General features: G+C 46.8%; 1 long non-coding RNA gene across 1 annotated transcript; it reads left to right on the top strand.

Annotated features, from left to right (window-relative positions):
• Positions 1 to 18902: 18902 nt before the first annotated feature.
• LOC138434742 (uncharacterized) lies at positions 18903 to 22499 on the top strand. Its single transcript, XR_011254846.1, has 2 exons — positions 18903 to 19033; positions 21712 to 22499. It is a non-coding gene; the product is annotated as an uncharacterized lncRNA (long non-coding RNA).
• Positions 22500 to 23406: the final 907 nt, after the last annotated feature.

Below are 23406 nucleotides of genomic sequence, written 5' to 3' on the forward strand. Positions count from 1 at the left end.
AGAGTGACTGGAGGGTAATTAGTGGGGGTGAGTAGAGGGGCTTGTGAAGAACTAAAAGAGGAGATCTGAGAAAAAGGCATAGACTGGATCCCGTAGTCTCTTACAGATCCAAAGATGTTTGCATCTTATTCTAAGCACGCTAAGAATCTTTGAGGACTTTATGTTGGGATGGACATATTCTGATTCATGCTTTAAAAGATTGTTCTTAATCTTTCAGTGATTCCTATAATAAGCATACAAAAAAGCAAACAGTAAAGATATAGATCCAAAAACAAGTTAACTTAATTGATGTTACAGAACATCCCACACCAAATAAGTATAAAATATATATCCTTTCCAGGTACAAATAGAATAGTATCCAGGATCAAACATTTTCTGTGCCATAAAATAAATCTCAACACATTCAAATAGTTGAAATCTTGTAGAATGTCTTCACTAAAACAATGAAACTAAATTAAAAATCAATTGCAATAAAATATCTAGAAAATCCCCCCAATGTTTAGAAATTAAATGGCATACTTTTAAACACATGGGCTTCCCAGGTGATGCAATGGTAAAGAATATGCCTGCCAATGCAGAAGGTGCAGGCTCAATCTCTGGGTCAAGAAGATCCCCTGGAGTAGAAAATGGCAACCCACGCAAGTACTCTTGCCTGGGGAATTCAGTGGACAGAGGAGTCTGGCAGGCTACAGTCCACAGGGTCACAAAGAGCAGGACGCAACTGAGGAATTGAGCATGCACACACGCAAACACATGGGTCAAAAAAGAAATTCTGAAGAATTCTGAACTGGTTGATAATGAAGACACAATATATCAAAATGTATGGCATGCAACAAAAGCAATGTTTAAGGTGAAATATAGTTTAAATACCTATATTAAAAAGGAAGAAAGCTTTAAAATCAATGATCTAGGTTTCTATCTTAAACAGCTAAAAAAAGATGACTGCGTTAAATCTGATATTAAAGAAAAGGGATAATAAGCAGAAGAGGATAAATCAATGAAACAAAGGACTTTCCTGGCAGTCCAGTGGTTAAGACTTTGCTCTCCCAAAGCAAAGTTCCATCCCTGATCGGGGAACCAAGATCCTACATGCCACATGACACAGCCTAAAATAAAATAAAATAAATTTTCCTGACATCAAAATATAGCACATACCCCAAGTGGAGAAAATCGACAAAGCCAGAGATATTTCTTTGAAAAGATTTATTAAATTTGCAAATTTTTATTAAGATTAACCAAGGGGAAAAATAGTAAACACCAATGACCAATTTCAAGAATGAAAGAGGGGCGATCCTAAAGATCCCGCAGACATCAAAAGCTAATAAAGGAATATGATGAACTCTGTGTTAATAAGGTCAGCAATTTAGATTAAGTGGACAAATCCTTTGAAAACCTAACTTACCAAAGCTGATTCAAGATGAAAGAGAAAATCTAAATAGCTCACATTCTACTAAAAATATTCAATTCATAATCTTAATCAAAAACATTTCCAAAAAGGTAACTCCAGGCCTAGATGGTTTCACCAGTGAGTTTCATCAAACATTTATGGAATTAATAGTACAATTTTTAAACAAACTCTCTTAGAAAAATAGATGGGAAGGCTCCATTTTTCCATTCCGTGGGACTAACCTAATCTTGATAGAAAAGCCTGACAAAGACGTGTAAAAACGGATGAGTGGAGTAAGGATAGTATGTGATATATAACATATGGTATAATATATGATCACTTTATAACAAATATGATAAATATGATATAATATATGATAATATATTGAGGCTAATAAAAGTGACACAACTTTCCCAAGTCTTAGGATCTGGAAGAGGCAGAGCAGCCCCGGTTTCCAGTCCCAGACTGTCTTTACCGTGCTGCTGCCTAGAAAGCAGCCCCTTTACAATCTGCAAATCATACCAGTGGGCAGCAATTTAAAGTTACCTCCAGCAGCAGTTGAGACCTGAGGACCTCCCTTCACTACTTCCTGCTCCTCCAGGAATGTAGATGGGTGACTTTGCATCCCTTACTGCCCACTTTGGAGTCCCTGATGTGAATCTTCCTACTTACAATGAACAGCTGTGTGAGGCCAAAGATCTATGTGTGGTTATAGAGGGAAAAAAAAGAAAACTCTTCCATAGTGCATCTGGTTTTGTCATCTGGGCCAATAATCCTGTCTAGTTCATTATGTATTGCTTTGGGTAACAGATATAGCACAGAAGGAATGCTTAAAAGTTTTAACAGCAAAGCAAGTCACTGCCAGAAGATAACAACAAAACAGCAGCAGTCATAGCAAAACTCTCTTCAGTTCTTCCTCACATGGCACGTCCAGTACTGTTTAAATCGAAGCTTGAATGCTATTAATTAGCATTCACATGAGTAATGCAGCTGGTATTTGACTCATTATCAGAACTTGAAATAATCACCTTAGTTCCCCTGTGACCCTGTGGTATTGATGTCCTGGGTAGAAGCGGGCTGTTGGCTGCAACGTGGGAACTGATTTCACAGACTAGGCTGTACTGGGTGGTGCATCGCCATGGCCTAGACATGCTGGGAAACATGCTCAGGGCTGGCCTTCATCCATCTCGCCACCTTGACGTCTAATCTTGCCAAGTTTTCTAGTTGAGTCTACCTCCTAAATATCTCTCAGCTCTGTGTCCCCTCTCACTGCCCTCTGTCCTTGCTCAGGGGTCTCCTCATCAGCTCCAAGGCCATGGCTTCCTAGCGTGCTCCTTGCCTTGAATCTCCTTGCCTCCCATCTGCTTTTCACAGGCTCACTAGAAGCTGTATTTCTGTGTTGTCTTTGTGTTAAACCAAAATTTCATTAGTAGCTCTTTCATAAGTCTAGCCTCAGTTGATATAATTAATTTCCCATTTTAAACTCGCTAAACGGAACTCCCAAAGGTCCCGCCTCACCTCCTCCTTCTCAGCATTCCCCATCTCAGCTAAATACCATTTATTTCATCTAGCTGCACAGACCAAAAACAGGGGGTCATAGCTGACTCTACCTTCTCTCTCTACCCTATGTCCAATCCTATCAGCAAATCTTGTTGTCTCTATCTTCCAAAGAGATCCGAAATCCACACTGCTCATCGCCTGTACTCCCACCTTGAACCAAATCTCCCTGATCTCTCACCAGGAGTATTGCAGGAGCCTCCTTGGTGGTCATTTGGCCTCCTCCCTTGTCCCACCATTATTATTTTCAAAAAGCAGCCAGAGGGCAGAAGCCAGATCATGGGATTCTAGGGTACAAAATCTATAACTGCCACTTTCCTCAGCATAAAGACAAATTTCATTACAGTGGCCTAAAAAGTCCTAGTCATCTGGCACTTCACAAGTTTCCAAAACTCATCTCTACTCTTTTCTCCTGCACTCCCCCTATCCTAGCCACCCTGGCTCCATCCATGCTTTAGGCAAGATCCTACCTCAGAACCTTGGTGCCGGCCACTCCCTCTACCTGGAAGTCTCTTCCCCCAGCTGTCTGCATGGCCCACTTTCTTCCATGACTGCCCTACAGTAGTACCCTCTCTTCTCTCACCCTTCCTATCTTTCTTTCCTACTTCCTTTATTTTTTTAACAGAATACACATAACTTTCTGATGTACTAATATACTTTTTTTATCAATTTATTTTTATCTATATAGTCTACATTCCCAAGTGCAATACAATCTCTATTAGGTCTGCTTTGCTTATTTTATTCACTGTTGTATTTCCAGTGCCTCTTTGCGACCCCATGGATTGTAGCCCACCAGGCTCCTCTGTCCATGGGATTCTCCAGGCAAGAATACCAGAGTGGGTGGCCATGCCCTCCTCCAGGGGATATTCCCAACCCAGGGATCGAACCCAGGCCTCCCATATTGCAGGCAGATTTCTTACTGTCTGAACCACCAGGGAAGGCCTCCAGTGCCTAGTACATAATAGATGCTCAATAAATATTTATCAAATGATTGAATAAATAAATATGCTTCTCTACCCTCATCTTCTAGATATTCCTCCCACTGAACCCTAGCTTTTTGAAATATGTATACATGTTATGTATTTATGTACTTGTGGCTGTGCTGGGTCTTTGTTGCTGCTCGGGCTTTCCTCCAGTTGCCGCAAGCAGGGGCTGCTCTCCAGTTGCAGCGCGCAGGTTTCTCATCGCTGCGTCTTCTCTTGTCATGGAACATGGGATCTAGGGCACATGGGCTCAGTAGCTGCAGCGCTGGGGCTCTGGAGCGCAGCCTCCATACTTGTGGCACGCCAGCTTTGTTCTTCCGTGACACGCGGGATCTTCTTGGATCAGGGATCGAATCCACGTCTTCTGGATTGGCAGGCAGATTCTTTTCCACTGAGCCGCCACGGAAGCCCCAGCACGAGCTTTTAAATAACAATGATGATGACGAAAAATGTTTCTTGAAAAAACTTTGCTACAGACAAAAGTGTAAAAGAAAGAGATAACTGTTGTCAACATATGTGTGTATGACATACTGATTAAAACAAGCAAACACAAAAAGAATATAGCCGAAACATGTGCAAAATACATCAGCACAGAGTGAAAAAAAGAGTTCACTGGATTCCAAGGCCTGCGGATTTATAACAACAATGGCTCCCTGGTCTCAACAGCATCCCTATGGTCATGTCATAGGCAAGAAACCAGATGTTGGGTTTATTGTTCAATACTTTGTGGTGATATGGGTGGGGCTGTGTTCGGATCCCCTCAAGGTCTTACCTAGTAAAGCTTCTGACTACTTGGCAAGAATAGAAAGCATTCCTGTGAACTGCGCAGCACCTACTTGGACTCCTCATTAGGTGAGCGATTACTCCAGGACAAATGGATCGCTCAGGCCCAGGGTGTTTCCGGGGAAAGGAAACAGCTAAGTCTCTTCAGTGCTGTTTGACCTCCCTGTGCCTGGCGTTGCCAGATGCTCCAGCACACAGGTGCACGGGATGGTCCCATTTCCCAGGGCCTTGTTGTGTTTCAAGCTGTGCTGGGACATCTCAGGAAATCAAGATGTGAATTGCTCCCTGATTAGAACTTCCTCGGTACGCATGCTCAGTCACTCAGTCACGTCCAACTCTTTGCCACCCCAAGGACTATAGCCTGCCAGGCTTCTCTGTCCATGGAATTTTACAGGCAAGAATACTGGAGTGAGTTTCCATTTCCTACTCCAGGGGATCTTCCTGACCCACGGATCGAATCCCCGTCTCTTACATTTCCTGCATTGGCAGGCGGATTCTTTACCACTGCGCCACCTGGGAAGCCCAGAATTTCCTTATGGTCCCTCATAAAAGTAGGGTTTGTATCTGCAGATGACTTACCCTGCATCTCTCTCCTCCACCCACTGTGCCCCATGGAAAGTCCCTGCTAGTCAGGTATCACTTTTGATAGAGACAGACAGACAAACCTCTCACATAGTCCTGACTGTCTTCCTGTGCCTTTTGGCACCTCCTCTGCCCTCAGCATTTCCCGCTCCCTCACCCTCAGCCTCTAATCTAGTGGTTGTCAAACTCGAACATTCATCAAAATCTCCAGGAAGGCTTCTTAAAGCAGAGCTCCCTGGAACACACACACACACACACACACACACACACACACTCATACACACACACACACAGTGCATAGACTCTAGCTCACGAGATCTAGTATGGGGCTGGAGACTTCCATTTTTATCAAGCCCCCAGGTGATGCAGATGCTGCTGGTCCTGGGATCATGCTCTAAAACCCACTGATGTACTTCATAACAGTTTGAACCCTTTTCTCCATCTCCTCTCCATTCTTACTGCCACTGGCTTTGGATCCTCATGGGTTTTTTAACTTTTAGATCTTTAAACATAATATTTCCAAAAAGTGAAGTAGTGGCCTCAAAGTCACGCAGCGAGAGAGGTGGTTGATTCAGGATCCTCAGACCCATGAAGCATAGAATAGTGATCCAAGCCCTCACCTTGGAGGAGGCCCTGTTGCCTAGAGGACAGGCCTTGCCTACTGCAAGATAGCGGAACACCAGCAGCTCCCTTCACTCCTGACACCTCTCCTCCTTCCACTCCTATTCAGCTCCTCTAATGAGCACCTACTGTGGACCAACGTGAACTCATCCCTTCACTTGGTCAAGCACTTCAGGCACTGTCCCCATCACTGGGGACACAGTCATGAGTGACAAAAGTTATTTATCTGTCTTCATAAGTGCCCACTGGAGGCCTAATGGAGGAATTAGACATTATGAATTAACTGCACACAAAATTCAAGTCTTCAGGACTATTAAGGGAGGGGTGCATGGTGCTCTCAGGGCATGTAAATGGGGAATTTACTGTAGACAGGGGTGTGGAAGAAGTTTCCCTTGCAGGAGTGATGTGTAGGCATGGTTATCTAAGGGACTGTTGTTGTCATTTAATCACTCAGTTGTGTCCAACTCTTTTGTGATCCTTTGGATTGTAGCCTGGCAGGTTCCTCTGTCCATAGGTTTTTCCAGGCAAGAATACTGGGGTGGGTTGCCATGTCATTCTCCAGGGGATCTTCCTGACCCAGGGATCAAACCTGCGTCTCCTGCACTTCAGGCAGATTCTTTACTGTTGATCCACCGGGGAAACCTCTTCTAAGCGATAGTAGATGTTAATCAGGTAAAGAGGTATTTGGTGGAGGGAGCAAAGGTATTTGGTGGAAGGAGCAGCTTATGTAAAGGTCTTGTGGAAGGAGGGATGCTGGTGATTACAAGGGGATAGAAGAAAAGCAATATGTCTATAGCAAGAAGGGTTAGGGGCTAGAGAGGCAGGTGCCACCAGCCCTGCCAGGATCCATAGGACACACTAGGAGGATTTAACTGATGAGAACAATAGGAATCCACCATGGGGTATAGAGCACGGACTGGTGGCATCATCAAATTCACTTTCCTGAAAGATCCAGGTGGTTGTCAGGCAGAGGAGGCAAAATGGAATACAAGTTCCTTATGACAACTGAGGATATACAGATGGAATCTGAGTATGTCTACTCCACTGGAGGAAAGCATGGCCAGGACTGGGATCTCAAATCTGTGGACACTAGAGAGATCAACAGTTCGAAGGGAGCTAAACAATAATATTTTGTTAAATTTTGAAAGTCCTGCCCAAACAGAAAAACAAATTGCATGTTCCAAACATAATCATGAAATGTCACCAAACCAGGCATCACTAGCCTTACCAAAGGAAAATATATGGTTACTTGGCCACGGTGAACTTAAATTCATCTTGCCTAATTTTCCCAGAATTCAAGTGCCCTGATGAAAAGTTTAAATGTGTCCTGCTGTTTACTGAGAACTGTGGGGAACACATTTCAACTAAATCCCTTTCTACAACAGTTCACAACTTCAAGTCCTTATGCATAATCCCCAGTTTGGAAAACCTAGCTTTGCCCAGATGCTCCTTTTTTCAGGTAGAAGCTGTCTCTCACATCTCTCACTCTTTTATTTATAGACTAGCAGTCTCCTTGGCGACCCCTGGCAACCGTGCCCCTCCGTCTCATGAATGAGATGCTAGTCTGATACATCATCTGTGTTTTGCTTCAGTCTGAATTCTGGGAAGTGTTGCCATTTCCTTTCCTGAACATTTGCTTTGAAAATAAAGAGAGGATGTTCATCTTCCCCAAGAACCTCCCGGGGCGTTCCTGCCCTCAGCCTTCCCCCTGCCTTGGGAAATCCCATCGGGCAAACATGACCCGGGCTAACCACTCAGGCGACAGACACAGACGAGGAGAAGCCAGGGGAAAGCCCTTCTGCAGAATCCTTTTCCTTTGAATAAGCAGGCAGTGATTTTAGGAAGGTGACTTGTGTTTACTAATACCCATGAGCCAGTCTAAGTAGATTTCTAAACCATGCTCAAGGACACTGAAGTGTGTTAAGAAGCCCAGGGTCCAGGTACCTGGGTTCTGAGTCTGGCATTGCCAGTGAGCAGCTCTGTGACCTTGGATGAGCGTCATTGCACCTCTGGCTTTTGGAGTCTCATCTGGAAAACAGGATAGTTGAATCACATTAGCAATGTTTTCATTTTTATATTTGATCTTTTTTTTTTTTTTGGTGTTATATCCTTACTGCTCTAGGCCCCCATATTTGAAAGGTTTCTTTTGACTTCTAAACACTCTGAATTTATTAAACACCTTTTATTTTCTTTCTCTTTTTTATTCATCAAAGTGCACACTGGGGCCTGTGATCAACATGGCTAATTGATAACATTCTAGACAAATAAAACCTTATTGTAAGGACATGTAGTTGCTTATGGGATGTTTAATTTTTGAAAATAGGTTGCAAATCTCTACTGCAACATTCACAGACCTCTTAAAATCCTAAGGATCCCAAATGGAGGAACAAACAGGGTAAAACATCTTTAGAGAAGCGAGCTGTGTCCAGTGTCCTGAAGCTCAGGCCTGAGGAGATAGAACCCGAAGTTATTACACAAGGGAAAAAGTTAAGAACTGACTTAAATAGCCCATAGCTGGGAAATCCTAGACAGATCTCTGTCTTTCTTCTCTGTTGAAGATCCCATGGACTTTAGCCTACCAGGTTCCTCCCTCCATGGGATTCTCCAGGCAAGAGTACTGGAGTGGGTTGCCATTTCCTTCTCCAGGGGATCTTCCCAACCCAGGGATCGAACCTGGGTCTCCAGCATTCCAGGCGATGCTTTAACCTCTGAGCCACCAGGGAAGCCCATGTGGTTCTCTCTTTTGAAGGAGAACCACTGTGTGTCTCTGGATGACATCTCAAGTCCCTTCATTTAATTTTGCCAGTTGCCATATTCATGATTAGTCTCCATCGACTATCCAGAATGATGAATACCAAGCAGCTCATTTATCTTTTTGATAGTTTCATAGCCCAACTTCCCTAACACTTGTGATTATGCTAGACTTCAAAGGCAGACAAATCAAATTCCTTTTCCATCCCCACTCAATTTTTTTTAATACACTGATTGAGAGCCTACTATTTTCCAGGCACACAGTAGGTACATAACACATGCTTGCTGAATGTATGAATAAGTGAAACAACTGAGGTAGGCGCAAACTCTATTAAACTTTTGAACACATCCTAGGTAGTTTAACTCTCCACAACCCTGTAAGGTAGGAAGCAATCTTTCCATTTTACAACTGAAAAAACTACATCTAAGATACTGATATAGCTGTATTTTGCTCACCATCACCCAAGGACATTTTAGTCCTTCTCATTGTGAAAGGCTTGGTCACCTCCCCACTGGAACGTTACCCACTCCGACTGGTCCTCTCCTCTCCTCCCTCCTAATACTTTCTTTATTCTGCAAAGGGCCTGCCCTACCCCTAAAAGTCAACTGTATCACCAATTAGCTGGGTGGTGTTGGGTCAGTCATATCCCCAGTTGGGATTCCCATTGGTTAGTGGAAGCATTTAACTTGGTGACCCTAGCACCTTCGACATGGATCCTCTGGAGAACATCCTTTCCTCTCTCTCCTCCCTCTCTCAAGGCTGCCCGTGCTTTGCTGAGACCTCCCTCAGCGTAGGGGCCAGAGCACTCCTCTCCACAAACAACTTCAGGACTTTCAGCTTCTCAGACATTCCCAGAACCCAAGAGGGCTGTTTTCAGCCTCCCGACTCTGGCCCAGAGCTCAAATATCTCTCAACGCCAGAACCACAAACTCCCAGAGAGACACATAGCATCAGGGTTAATGAGCACCTACCTGCAGCTGCTGGCCCGCCTGTGGTTCTCCATCCTTGGAAACTGGACACGAATGAATCCATCCCTTCATCACTACACTTGAGTCACTCTGGTCAATTTTGGAACAAGTGAAATTACATATTCTCCCTATCAGAACTGGGATGGTCCTTTTAAGACAAATGGTTCATGTTACCTCCAGCACCTATGCCTCTTCTACACATGAGGAAACCAAGACCCCTAACCCTCTAGATAGAGAATCACAACCAAGAACGTGAAGGACGGTAAATGACACGCCTTTTTGAGGGGGATGGATGGCAGAGGTATTTTACTGAACGCAGGCCTTTCTTGCTCTAGCAAAAGAGATGCTAGTGGTAGAGAACTTGCCTGAAAACGCAGGAGACTTGGGAGACATGGGTCTGATTCCTCGGTTAGGAAAATCCCATGGAGAAGAAATGGCAACCCACCCCAGTATCCTTGCCTGGAGAATCCCATGGACAGAGAAGTCTGGCAGGCTATAATCCATAGGGTCACAAAGAGTTGGACACAACTGAAGTGACTTAGCACACACATTCCTTTCTCTCTCATAGGATAGACTGGCAAAGACCCACTGGGAAAATGGCCTCTCATGACTTATTAATCCTGACAACAGGATTCTGTTATCAATGGCAAGGCCTGTAGATGTCCTGCCTCTATTGGGACAATAGCTCAGTTGCTCAAAAACATGATGCTGATGAGAGTACTAAGTCTCCACCACTTTCAGACTGACTTCCCCAAGATAAGGGATAAGATGTTAGCCTTAGTCCTTGATAAGCCAAATATTGGGCTTTCGTGGTGACTCAGATGGTAACAAAAATCTACCTGTGGTATAGGAAACCAAGGTTCAATCCTTGGGTTGGGAAGATCTCACGGAAGAAGGCATGGAAACCCATTCCAGTGTTCTTGCCTGGAGAATTCCATGGACGAAGGAGCCTGGCAGGCTACAGTCCATGGGGGGTCACAAAGAGTCAGACATTAGCCATAGTCAAGCCTAATATCTGAAGCTCCAATACTTTGGCCACCTAACGTGAAGAACTGACTCATTAGAAAAGACTCTGATACTGGGAAAGATCGAAGGCAGGATGGGAAGGGTATGATAAGAGGATGAGATGGTTGGATGGCATTACTGACTCGATGGACATCAGTTTGAGAATGCACTGGGAGTTGATAATGGACAAGGAAGCCTGGCTGTAGTCCATGGGTCGCAAAGAGTCAGACAGTCAGGACTCAGTGAGTGAATTGAACTGAAGCCTAACATCAAGTGCCCCTCCCCCATGCGCGCACACACACACACACACACACACACACACACACACCATACTGATTAAACTAATTTTATGCCCATGATGCATTTTTTAATAAAGGGAAATGGTATCCTTAGGCTAGTGTTTGGGGGCAGACCCTCCCCCTTCTTGATTGGTTGGCCAGGGTGGTGCTGAGTCAAGCCCAGGATTTGGGGTCAGGAGAAATGGAACCAGGATTCTGGCCTTAACCTTGACGCACTGTTCAACCTGGGGCCCATAAAGTGGCAATGTCACATGATTGCTCACAGTAGCACTGTGGGCATCAGAAGAGGGAAGGCTGTGGAAGCTCTTTGCAAACTGTAAAGTACTGCTTACGTACAATTTAATAATACCAGGCTTTTACTCCAGGATCTGCTGGAAAGCTCATGTGGATGAGCCTGGTCACATATATGCACAAACTGTTGCTGGCTCACCTTTCTCAAAGGTAGCTATGCCCACACTGCCTGTCCACAAAGCAAGCCATTACAGCTACCCACACCTGCTGCCCAAGCTCCAATACCAACATCTGTTATCTTCCAAGGAGTGAAACCACTGAGCAACCTAACCCGCCAAACTGACCCTATCATGGTGACCCAACGAGTTTTTCTTCTGTCTACCTTTCCCAACCTAGAAATGCCCCATCCTTCCTCTCCGACCTCCACAGAATCTACACATCAGAGGCCTACTCATGCTTCCAGGCACAATTTTCAGGCCACCACTTCCAGGAAGTCTTCCCTGATTATACTCTCACCCACCCTCAACGGAAGTGGTTTCCTCTCCTCTGAACTCATGTCATTGTCCTTTTCTTATAGGATCTATTTTCTATTAGAACAAATTGTAGGTGCATTCCGTCTCCCTTTACCAAAGCTGGAATTCCTCAAGACCACCTTTTCTGTCCACCATCCTTCACTCTTAACTCCAGCACCTTGCACAGTTCCCAGCACCAGCAAGGGCTTGGTGTTGAAGGAACAAACGATTGAATGCCCTTCTTCCAAACACAAAACTCAACAGCAGAATGGACTTCTTCTCTCCCTGAGTATGGGTTTGATAAAGAATGTTGCATCTGGAACACAGACAGAAGATCTTAGGGAACTAACTCAGCAAGTGGGGATCACAAGGAAGTGGGTCACACAGAGATGGAGAGTCAGTTGGTAACATGAAACCACGTAACACATGGGTTGACGATTAATCACCTAGTAACCACAAAGTCCAGGGCATATTTTTAAAAGGTAGTCAGAGTTATAAGGCATATCTAATATAAATCATAGTAATCATGAACAGATTTAAATTTTTTACTGTTTTACACTTATTCTTCCAGGATATTCAAGCAAATATCCACCTGCAAAGGGAGGAGCTGGGAGTGGCAACCTAGGGGTGGCGGCACCCAGGCCAACCACACAAGATGGGGGAGGGTCTGTCTCCAAACACTAGCTTTGGGAGATTGTTTCTCTTTATCAGTCTGGGAACGGAAGTTTTAGTCTAAGCTCTGAGACTAATTGGGTATGTAGATATGTCAGGAGGATGCCCTTTTGGTTCCTGTCTTTCTGTCCTCCTGTAAATCACAGTTAGACAGGTGCTCCTATGTGACCCTCAGATTAAGGGAGGTGTACAGGTTTCCCGCTTGCCCCCAATGACTTTGGCCACTTTCCACTGACTTTTAACAAAAGGCCCTCTGGGTTTACTCGAACTTTCGCCAGGTTCCCAGTAGTAAGCACACTGTTGGCCCATGCAGGATTTCCTGATAATGAGTGTGGAATGGGAGCCCCTGAGAAACAGAGAGGTCTGCCGTCAACTCTCAGCCGAGGGCCCACCTTCTTCAGTTTCGGATGTCGCCGTCCCTGGGTGTCACAGGCAGCGAAGTCCAAGTCAGGGGCCTCTCACTGCAGTTCTTGGCTCTGCAGTCTTGTCTTTCGGAGGCTCAGCTGCCCACAGAGAAGCTGAGATAACACCTCTGAGCCAGGGTCCTGCATGGCTGCATATTCGCTGAGCTGGCCACAAATACCCCTTGGCCATCTCCCAGAGCCCAGGTGTAAGCAGCCATCTGTGGGGGGCGGGGGGGTGGTGTGTGTGGAAGAAAAACAGGAATGTCCCCCCACCCCTCTGTCACCCACGCCCAGAGCAAACAGTGCTCACCCCTCAGAAACAAGTAATCAGATGTTCCCAGGGTGGCCTGTAAACTACTAACCTCTCTCTTTGGGAGGTAGGAAGGAAAGAGGTTGCTACTGAATATTTCTCTGTTTCTGTCTGTGAGTATCAAGAGATAGCCTGTGTGTGTGTGAATCCCCCTTCACCCCGTGACTTACACAACTGGGTATTTACACACCAGATGGTCCCTGCAGGAAAAGGCAAGTCCCCAGCTGCTGTGGAATTTTAAGAGATCTCCCAGGAATGCCCTTCTGGGATGTCTGGTTCTAATTGCCTCCGTCAGCCAGCGCTGGCGAGCTGGCAGAAGCAATGAGAGGTGAAATTAAACAGATTCCAGTTCACATCAGACCCCCAGCCCTGCCAAAGTCCCCCAAGGGCCGGAAAAGAAAGCAAATGCGGCCACAGTGGTGGGTGTGGTGGAAAGAACTCCAGACTGGAAATTGGAAGGCCCGGATTCACATCCCTGCACTGCCTCTAACGCCCTGCCCTGTGTGGCTTTGGACCCATCGCTTCCCTTCTCCTGCGGCAGTTTCCTCATTTGCTAAACGCGTGGTGAGGACTACTGGCTGGTCTCCAAGGCCCTTCCCCAACCCCAGATTCAGGGACAGAAGTGTTGAGCTCTCATCGCAGAGCTTGGTGGGGGTGGGAATTTTTTTTGAACTGTAAAACCAGATGCTTGGCATTTTTAGATCTTTAAGAAGAATGGGGTAAAGGGTGAGGATTTCGTCCCCGTCCACTGTAACCTAGCCCCAGCCCCAGCCCCAGCTCCAGCCCCATTTTCCCCCTTTACTTGGCCTAGGATAAGGGTGGCTGGAGACTCAGGCAGAGGAGACAGGAATCCCGCAGTTCCTTAGCGCCCCCTATAGGCCCAATGGGCAGTGGCGCTGAAACGGTGGTTTTCCCGGGAGCCACCTGCACTCCAGCGTCCCAGGCTTCTGCTGCAAAGCCTAGGGTTTTAGAAGCAGGCGGTTCAAACTGGCCCCTAAGTTGTGCGGAATTTCTCTCTTTGTAGCGTGTTGCTTTAAGGCTCAGAGTAAAGCCGTTGAACTAATAGCCACAACAGTCTGGGGTTGAACACCCTATGGGGCTCCTACGGTATAGGCACAGTGGCCGGGGTCATCGAGGACAAAACACGGAAGGCTTTCGGTTCGCACCCAGCTCCTACTCATCCACCCTCCGCCCTCCCCCTCACTCCCTAACCCCACAGCAGACGCTTGCATATCTCCAGCTACTACTGCTCACTACTTTCTGAGTCAGCCTGTACCTGGTAGGAACTTTGTACGGCTAGTAACAGACCCACAATCACGGATCTGACTTTGTGAAATTGGGGGCTCATTTCCTCGTCAAAAAGGCATCCGCAGATAGCTGCAGTCCACAAACTCATGGGGAACCAGAGCTCCTTCCAGCTTTTTCCTTAGCCATTCCCACAGCATGACTCCCTCATGGACCTTATGGACCAAGATAACCACTTAAGTTCTAGCCCTCACCTCTGCATCCAGAGAAGAAGAAGAGAGGCCCAAGGGTTTCTGGGGTTCCTCCTTACTTGGTCAGTCCCCTTGAAGACCCATTTAATGACTCACACTCTGGCATCTCCTGGGCCACTCCAGTAGGGATGGCTGGGAAAGCAGTCCCATGGCCAACTCGCATAAAACTGGGCTCTGTTTGCCCAGGGAGGAGATTGGACGTACGGCCCATCTGTGCTGGGAGAAGCCAGGATTGGCTGCACAGTTGTCTCTTTCCTACACTGATTTCCTCTGCCTGCAGAGAGGAGAGGTGCTCTGCAAGTGCTCACCGGATCCCAGAGAACGCCCCATCTCTCCACACAAGACCAGACTCCTGCCAAGCTGGTGGAGAGAGATGGTATCTGCCCAATCACTATCTCCAGAAGATGATGCCAGGCAACTTCCTCTGAGCCAGGCATCTCTGGTATTTTCCCTAGGGAGAACTTTGCCAGCTCAAGGAGGACCTAAGCCCAGCTTCAGATGCACCTCCCTCGGGACCCGTTGCTTCCCTGCAGGCGCTAGTGGCTTTGTCTTGATCTTCCACTCCACCCAGGGAAGGAGAGGGGGAGATCCCCAGCCCATATTTGGATATGCCCTCTATTCCAGGAAGAGAGTTCACTGCTTTCTCCCTAGATTTGTGCGTCTGGGAGCCAAAGCCACACATCAGCTCAAAACTCAAACCCTTACATGTTTAAATTTGGTATTTAAAATGGTATACAGATTTGGCTCTGCAGCTAACTGCTTAACTAGCTACTGTCTAGTTTTCTGGTCTCAGATGCTTGGAAGAGGTGCTGAAGGCTTGGAGAGGAGGCTTAGCCTGTGGCTGGTCTCCAGACTCTGCTTCATGTGGTGGATGTGATTTCCTCCACATCAGGAGACCTACAGGCCTTTCTCTCCACCTTGGACCTCTGCAAGGCCACTTTCCAGTGATGGAAAGGTCGTTGCTTACACGGGACCAAGATGTGAAGGAAGTTGAAAATTTGGGAGCAAGCTTCTTTAGGGACCCACTTTCTAAATCTCCTGGGTGGGGGGCTCCAACTCTTCACTATGGCCTCAATCATTATTCCTTTTTTATTTCAGCAGCCATCCATGTAACTCAGTAACTACGCTGCCTGCTTGTGACAATAAACTGCATCCTCTTTGTGGGGCATCATCTGAAGCAGGCTTCAGTTGTAGCCATCTTTGTTAGGCATGGCCTAAGAACACCTCTTCCGTCTTCCTGTCACCTTCTTCCATTCAGTTCTCTTGTGAAGAGAGACGACTTTAATCGTACAATTAAAGTGGGGTTTGCCTTTAAGATGGCATTTCCAGGAATGAACCTTGTTTAAGAGCCAGGACCACCTCTCTGGGAAGGCAGAGAGATGGTATCTGCCCAATCACTATCTCCAGAAGATGATGCCAGGCAACTTCCTCTGAGCCAGGCATCTCTGGTATTTTCCCTAGGGAGAACTTTGCCAGCTCAAGGAGGACCTAAGCCCAGCTTCAGATGCACCTCCCTCGGGACCCGTTGCTTCCCTGCAGGCGCTAGTGGCTTTGTCTTGATCTTCCACTCCACCCAGGGAAGGAGAGGGGGAGATCCCCAGCCCATATTTGGGGAGAGAAATAATCAGCTTCAATTTGTGAAGAACCATTTATCATGAATGCTCTAAACCTATGTCTGTTTTAGATCTTCTCTCCAGTCTAACGAAGTTATTGCACATATATCATGGAAAGGTTCCTAGACTCCCAGGCTCGGCAGACAGCCCCCCAGAGGCCAGCTTTTCCATTTCTTAGAATAGACTTAAGCAAAGACAGAGTGTCATTGTTAGCACTTTGCTAGCTGGTTTTTTAAAATATATATATATATATATTTGTGCTGTTTCATGCTAGTGACTTAATACCTTGGAGCACTTAAAATCCTAACAGCAGGTCAAATTGTCACTGATTTGCAGCCAGGGAAGCTAGAAGACAGGTTAAAAGAAATGGTAAGGGGCATGCTCTGTCTTCAGCTCAAGGTGAAGCAGAAAGTAGAGTCCCATGACTGCGTCATACTGACAGCCTGACTCCAAGCTTGCCTGTCTCTATATATTGAAGTTATTATTGAGAAAACTTTGCCAAGTCTCTCCCTTCTCTGGAGCTCAACTGTAAGACCTCCAAAGCCCTAAGTCGGAGTAGCTGAAATGGAGCAGCAACTTGGTTTGAGTAAATCATTTCAATCCCTAGATGATTTTCCTTATAAAGTAGGGGTCACACCCCCCAAAGATCAGTGCAAAGTCTCTTGAATTCCTGGAAAATGTATGTGGAAAGTGTAAACAAGAGTGCATCTGCAGTAGAAACCTCTTAACACCTACATGGCACTAATTTGTTTAATAAGCGTTGACTGACGCTTTCATCTGTGCTGCATTTTAGGTGCACAAGACAAGGGTCCCAGGACTGACTCCTGGTGTCATGGAGCAGAAGAGGGTAGATATAAGCCCCAGTCCTGAAACTGGAAAATACAAATGTTCAGGGAAAAGGAAAGGTGTGGAAGAGAGGATATAGTATCCTGAAAGTGTAAGTGTTATTCACTCAGTCGTGTCCGACTCTTTGTGACGCCATGGACTCTAGCCCGCCAGGCTCCTCTATCCATGGGATTTCCTATGGACAGCAAGAATACTGGAGTGGGTATATTGCCATTTCCTTCTCCAGGGGAGCTTCCCAACCCAGGGATCAAACCCAGGTTACCTACATTGCAGGCAGACTCTTTATTGTCTGAGCCACACTTGCTTTTTTTAAATAAAAAAAAGGGAAATGAATATGAATATACACACATATTTACTTGTATTATAAGTGTAATGGGTATAGCTGGTAACATTAGTTACTAGAGGAGAGGTAACAGATGGTGGGAATAAAGGGTAGGAGCAAGAATTTCCACTTCCTACCTATTGTACCTTTTGAATTTTAAACCATGAGAATGTATTATTTACAAAAGGATAAACTACATTGAATTAAAAACCTAATGCTACCTGTATTCCAAGTGGCAGGGTCAGTGGCTCAAAGGCCTGGAGGGAGGGAACAGGCACTGTCTCAGCCAGCCTGGCTGATGGTTGTGATGTCCCTGGACCTCAGTCTGGGCACCTCTTGCTACCCAGTACCCTCCTGGGAGCCAAGGCCAGTGTTCAAGGCTCATGTTATTTCTTCAAGCAAAAGCAGAAACTCCTCAGTTGTTGGCTGGCATGTAAAGCTTTTCAAGCCAGAAACAAGAATGCTTATGTCCTTGTGTGGGGACCCGGCTGTGAGGAATGCAGACCCAGCAGAGGACATCCCAGAAGCCGGCCTGGATGGACTGGGATGCATGTGCCAGGAGGGAAGGTTGAAGACATCAGCATGCAGCCTGGTAACTGGTAACAAGAGGGTGTGTGGAGCCAGGGCCCCGTCTCCAGCTGTGTGAAGGGAAACTGGAAGCCAGGCAGGATGAAAGCTGACACAGATGTGTGTCCTGGGCAAGCTACATGCCTCTCGGAGCTGTCTTCCCCATCCACAATAGAAAGACAATAACACCTATAACAGCAGTACTCTTGAGGTTTTCCTGATCAGGACATAACGTATGCAGGATGTCTAGCACTCAGTAAGAACTCTGCAGAGGCCCCTACACCTTGTCTCTACCACATAAATCACCCATCCAGGCAAGTAGATCTGTCCTGGGGCTTCAGTGGGCCAAAGCTGCAAGAAAATGGACTTGGGCTCCTAATATCAAAGACTTTCCTATAGATAAAACTGTTCCATGAGAGAGCAAATCTCTCACGACAGGCGGCTTGCCATGCGGTACTTCCTAGGAAGAAACCAGAGGCTCTGCCTTTACGGCCTCTATGCTCCCACAGGGCTTCCCAGGCGGCGCTAGTGGTTAAGAACCTGTGTGCCAATACAGGAGATACAAGAGACTTAAGTTTGAGCCCTGGGTCGGGAAGATCCCCTGGAGGAGGAAATGGCAACGCACTCCAGTATTCTTGCCTGGAAAAAGTCCATGGACTGAGGAGCTGGTGGGCTGCAGTTGCATAGGGGTGCAAAGGGTCGGACATGAAAGCACATACTCATGCTTCCAAAAGGAGGGGGATCAGAGCCCCCTGGGCCCTTCCTTGCCAGCTCCTCTCTGCTCCGTACCCTCCTCCAGCCAGCCTGCTCCCAGAAAGGTTCAATTAAGAAGGCATTTCCAGACTTCTCTGTGGCTGGCACCACCACATTTTTTGCATTCCCTCCTCCTCCACTGCTCCAGGAGGAGGGGTGTGTGTGTGTGTGTGTGTGTGTGTGTGTGTGTGTATGTTTCACCTACATCTACATCAGGAGTCCTGTGACCCCACCTAAGAGGGATTCTTTCCTTCTTCATCATTCCAGCTGGTAGGATTTTCTCCAGGCTCTAGGGACAATTTTCTTCACTCTTCTCTGACTCTCCAGGACTTGTGAGCCAGTGCTGTTCTGGGCTCATGGGGATTCTGGGGTAAGTGGGGTCTGGCCCCTGGCCCAAGGTAACCACAGTCAAACGGGGGCGATACATACTTATGCAAGGAGCTCTCACCCTGGGAGAGGGATGATCCATGCCGCAAGGCTGGAGTGTCGGAGGCCCAGGGAGGAGGCTGGTGATTAATTCTGACCCCAGGCGCATGGTTCAGCGACAGCTTCAAGCAGTAGGTGAGGTTGAAACTGGGGTTCAGGGGTGAGTCAGAGACTGGGAGTGGGAAGAATGCCCATGATTTCGAAGCTCTCGTTGGCTTCATTTTTGGTCTGTGAATCCTTTTGTTCTCTTGGTTTTCACAGTAGTGAAAGCATTTTCCTTCCAGGGTGTGACCTGCCCTGGCTTCAGACACCCCTTTGGGTGGGGTCTTGCAGGAAGGACCGTCTGGCTGCCAGAGATGGACCAGATCCGCCCCCCCCCGCCCCGCCCCTAAGAGATGCTGCCCACCCCCTCCCCTTTTCCTCTTTCTCCTCCAATGCCCCATCTGGGGAAACTTATCCAAGTTCCAAATTGAGGTCCTTGGCAGCCCTCCCACTGATGACTCCTGAATTATCCCTTTCCAAGGCTGCGGGTGGGGGAGGCCAGGAGTTCAGGCTTAGGATGTGTGGCCCTGTGGTCTGAGAGCTCTGGGCGCCATCTGCTGGTGGAAACCAGTAGGCAGCTTGGAGTGGGAGGCGGGGGCCAGCAGGACTTGACCAGCGACAGGGAGAAGCCTGGTCTCGCATCGCTGACAGTGAAGGTAATTCACTGTCCCACAGACACTGGACAGAGCAAGGGGGAGAAAGGGTGCATGTGTGTGTGCCCAGTTTGTGTGTGTGGATCCCTCCATCATCTCTCCCTGCAGCTGGGCTGGGGGTAATTTGGAAGGTGTGTTGGGATGGTGTGCATGCTTCTATTATTGTCCCCTAGGGTGAGTCTACGAGTCTGTCTCCAGAGTAAAAAGACAGTAAATAAGAAGGTAATCAGGCCCAGATGTACCCCTCCAAGGGAAGTTTCCAGATGTCCTCTCATTAGTCTCCAGCCCAAACGTGGGTGATGTGTGAGACTCTGCTGATTGCATTTTCAGTTGGGGAGAGTGAGACACACACAGTGCGATCAGGGCCCAGAGCAAGAACACAGGTCTCTACAACAAACATCGAATGACTTGGCGATAAAGAACCTGCAGGTCATTTAGTCCGGCCTCACCACTTTGCAGAGAAAAGGCCATGAATTCAATGAGAGAGAAGCAAGAGACATCGCCTTAGATCGCCTTTAAAATCCCTCTCAGGCTTCCCAGCTGGTGCCCAGGGCAGGGGACTTAATAGACGTGGGTTCAGTCCCTAGGTCGGGAAGATTCCCTGGATGACATGGCAACCCACTCCAATATTCTTGCCTGGAGAATCCCATGGACAGAGGAGCCTGGTGGGCTATGGTCCATGGGTTCACAGAGTTGAACACCACTGAAACAACTTAGTGTGCCAAATCCTTCTTCACTCTGAGTTCTGGACAAATCCCCAGCCCATTGTGTGTGCCCAGAGGATCCCAGGTAGCTGCTCCCTGCCTTGCCCACCTTTGCCTCACCTCTTCTCTATTTATGGTCCTGAAGGAATTTCCTGGCCCATAAATCTTGAGAGATTTATTATTTCCTGTGGCATCCCTTCATTGGAAAATGTGGCTTTCCAGTTCAGACGCAGAACCAGACTGAGGTCACAGCTTTCAAGTGGGAGCAGAATCTCCCCTGAACGGTGGTGGGAAGGACACTAGCCCTCTGTCACCCCCGAGGGGCTACCACAGACACTCCTTACTTTTCTTGGCTCCCAGCTAATGCTGCTGAAACAATCAGATCAGAAGTTTCTATCTGCAGATTGTAAGATCCGTCAACAGGCCCAGAGAACTGAAGGGCTTCGTTCCTACGCTCACATCACCTGGAAGGAGCGGGGGGTGGGGGAGATATATAGTCTTCCTATATTCTCTCCAAAACCACGGCCTCTGACTTTAGTTGCTCCACCATGAGCAAAACCTTCCTAAAACACAGCTCAGCTCAAAATCCTGCAGGCCATGCCTCTTTTTCGCCCATAGGATAAGTCCAAAGACCTTTACAGACAGGGTCTTCAAACCATTCAAGACATGACCCCGACTTCCCTCCAACACGTGGCTCTCTTGTGGTGTTTCCATGCATGCACTGAGCTCCAACCTCGTCAGGGTCCCTTCCTTGTTTCTGGTCCCATCCCCACCATGCTGTCCTGCAACTACACCAGCCCCACTGTCACCCCTTGCTCCCTTCAATCTCATGTCCTTTCCTCTACCTCCAAGTGCTGAAATCTTTTCTGTTTTCCAAAAGTCTATCAAAGGTCACTTTCTCCTAGAAGTCTTCAAGGATCCTCCTCCCTCCAAAGTAGGCAGAATGTCATTTGGGTCTCCCAGTAGGTATTGGGTTTGTACCTTTCCAGGTTCTTGTCGGCTGCTTTACTCTGCTGTCCCTCATCCACATAATTACTCTTCTTCTTAGATTCTGAACATCTTGAGGGCAGGAGCAGCGTCTTGTTCTTCTGCATGCCCCTGCCCACTCCTTCCCCCACTCCCCACAACCCAGTGCTGTTCCCAGAAGTGAGGATGTTCTTGGGGAAAGTTATAAATGACATCAATATTTTGATTTTTCCAAACTCTCCTTCCCCTCCCCAAAGGACACATTAGCCCGAAAGAGCAATGTACTTCAGAGGAAACGAACTTCTTACCACCATTATCCATCTCAGAAGAGAGGATGGCCCAAAGCCCTGGTGGGCAGACAGCAGCTGTACTGGGTGCCCCAGCCCTTGGTAAGCCTGCTCCAGACTCAAGATCTGCAGGCAAGCCTGCTTCCAGAGCCAAGGGCCTCCACTGAGCAGGAAGTTACCTGAGCTCTCAGCATTTACACCTGGAGAAGAAAGGGAAGATTCACACCAAGGAAGTCTGCATGCGTCAGTCGGCCTGGTGCATCCTCCGGAGGCGCCTGCAGAGAGACGGGGTGTTAATAGCCCAGGTCTAGAGATGGGAGTTGGGAGGCAGGTACTAGCCTGGCTTTGATGTAACCAGATCTCAGACCTGAGGCAAGTTCCTCCCTGTCTGTGAAATGTGGGGGCCAGCCTGGATTATCTTTAATGCCTTTGCAAGACTGACACTCAGAAATCATAAGGACATGTACCAGACAAGAGGTCCTGCATTCAAAAACCTTCACACGTTTTGTCTCTACAGTTAGAAGTCACAGAAGGACTTCCCTGCTGGTCCAGTTGTTCAGACTCCAAGTTTCCACTGCAGGAGGCATGGATTGGGTTTGATCTCTGGCTGGGGAACTAAGATCCCATGTGCTGCTCAGCGGGGCCAAATAATTTTTTTTTCTAATGAAGTGGTGCCAGAGTTGTGCTGATATCAAATGGTTTTGGTCATCCACAGTTTTCATGAAGAGCCTCCAGCTAATAAATCATTTATTTCCTGATCTTTTGAGATGACTGATGGTTGTCATTGTGTATGTGTGAAAGCTGAGATGGAAAAAGAATACATATATTCAGAGCCAAGATTTTATTTCCCTTAAATAATTTCTGTAATGTTCTTAAACTCTAAGAGTAATTTAAATTCATTGTGAGTAAATATTGAAAATATAGGAAAGTGTAAAGAAGAAAACAAAAATTCCCTAGAATCCTACCCCCCAAGGAGCTCTATGAACCTATTGGTATAGATACTTCCAGATCTTTGTCTAAACATATCTATGGACATATTTTTGCAAAACTGGTATCATATGAGAAATCCTGTTTAGAAATCTTAGATTTTTTGCATAACAAAATACTGTGAGCATTTTTCCATGCCTACAATATTCTGTGGTGTTATTTTTAATGGTTTCATAGTATCCCATCATATAGCTATACTATATTTTATTTAACTGATCCATGATGGTCTCATAAACACCCTTGTTTTTCCCCCATGCATTTGTCTGATTTTCTTTCTTCTATTCTGTAAAATAGAATTGGTGGGCCAAACTATACGGAATTTCTGAAGATTTCTGATATTTCAAAACTCTTCTTCTGAATTGATCCCCTTCCCAAGGCTGAATCACCCAGCCTGCCTCTGGCATTTCTTACTTGCTGAATGATGGGGTATCAAAAGTTGAAGAAACCTTAGGCATGAAGATTTACAGATCATTTAACAGGTGGAAAAGCAGAGATTCACAAATGGCAAGTGCCTTTCTGCAGTTCCCAAAGGAAGCTGGCGGCAGTATGGATACAGTCGGCTCCCTATCCAGCGAGCTTCTCCACATTTCCCTGCCTCCCTTATAACCTGGACCCTGAAGTCCATCAGCTCGATGCAGGCTTCTCAGGGTTTCAAACATATATGCAGCAAAACTGGCC

The sequence above is a fragment of the Ovis canadensis genome, chromosome 1 (genome assembly GCF_042477335.2).
Source record: "Ovis canadensis isolate MfBH-ARS-UI-01 breed Bighorn chromosome 1, ARS-UI_OviCan_v2, whole genome shotgun sequence".
NCBI classification, from domain to species: Eukaryota; Metazoa; Chordata; class Mammalia; order Artiodactyla; family Bovidae; genus Ovis; species Ovis canadensis.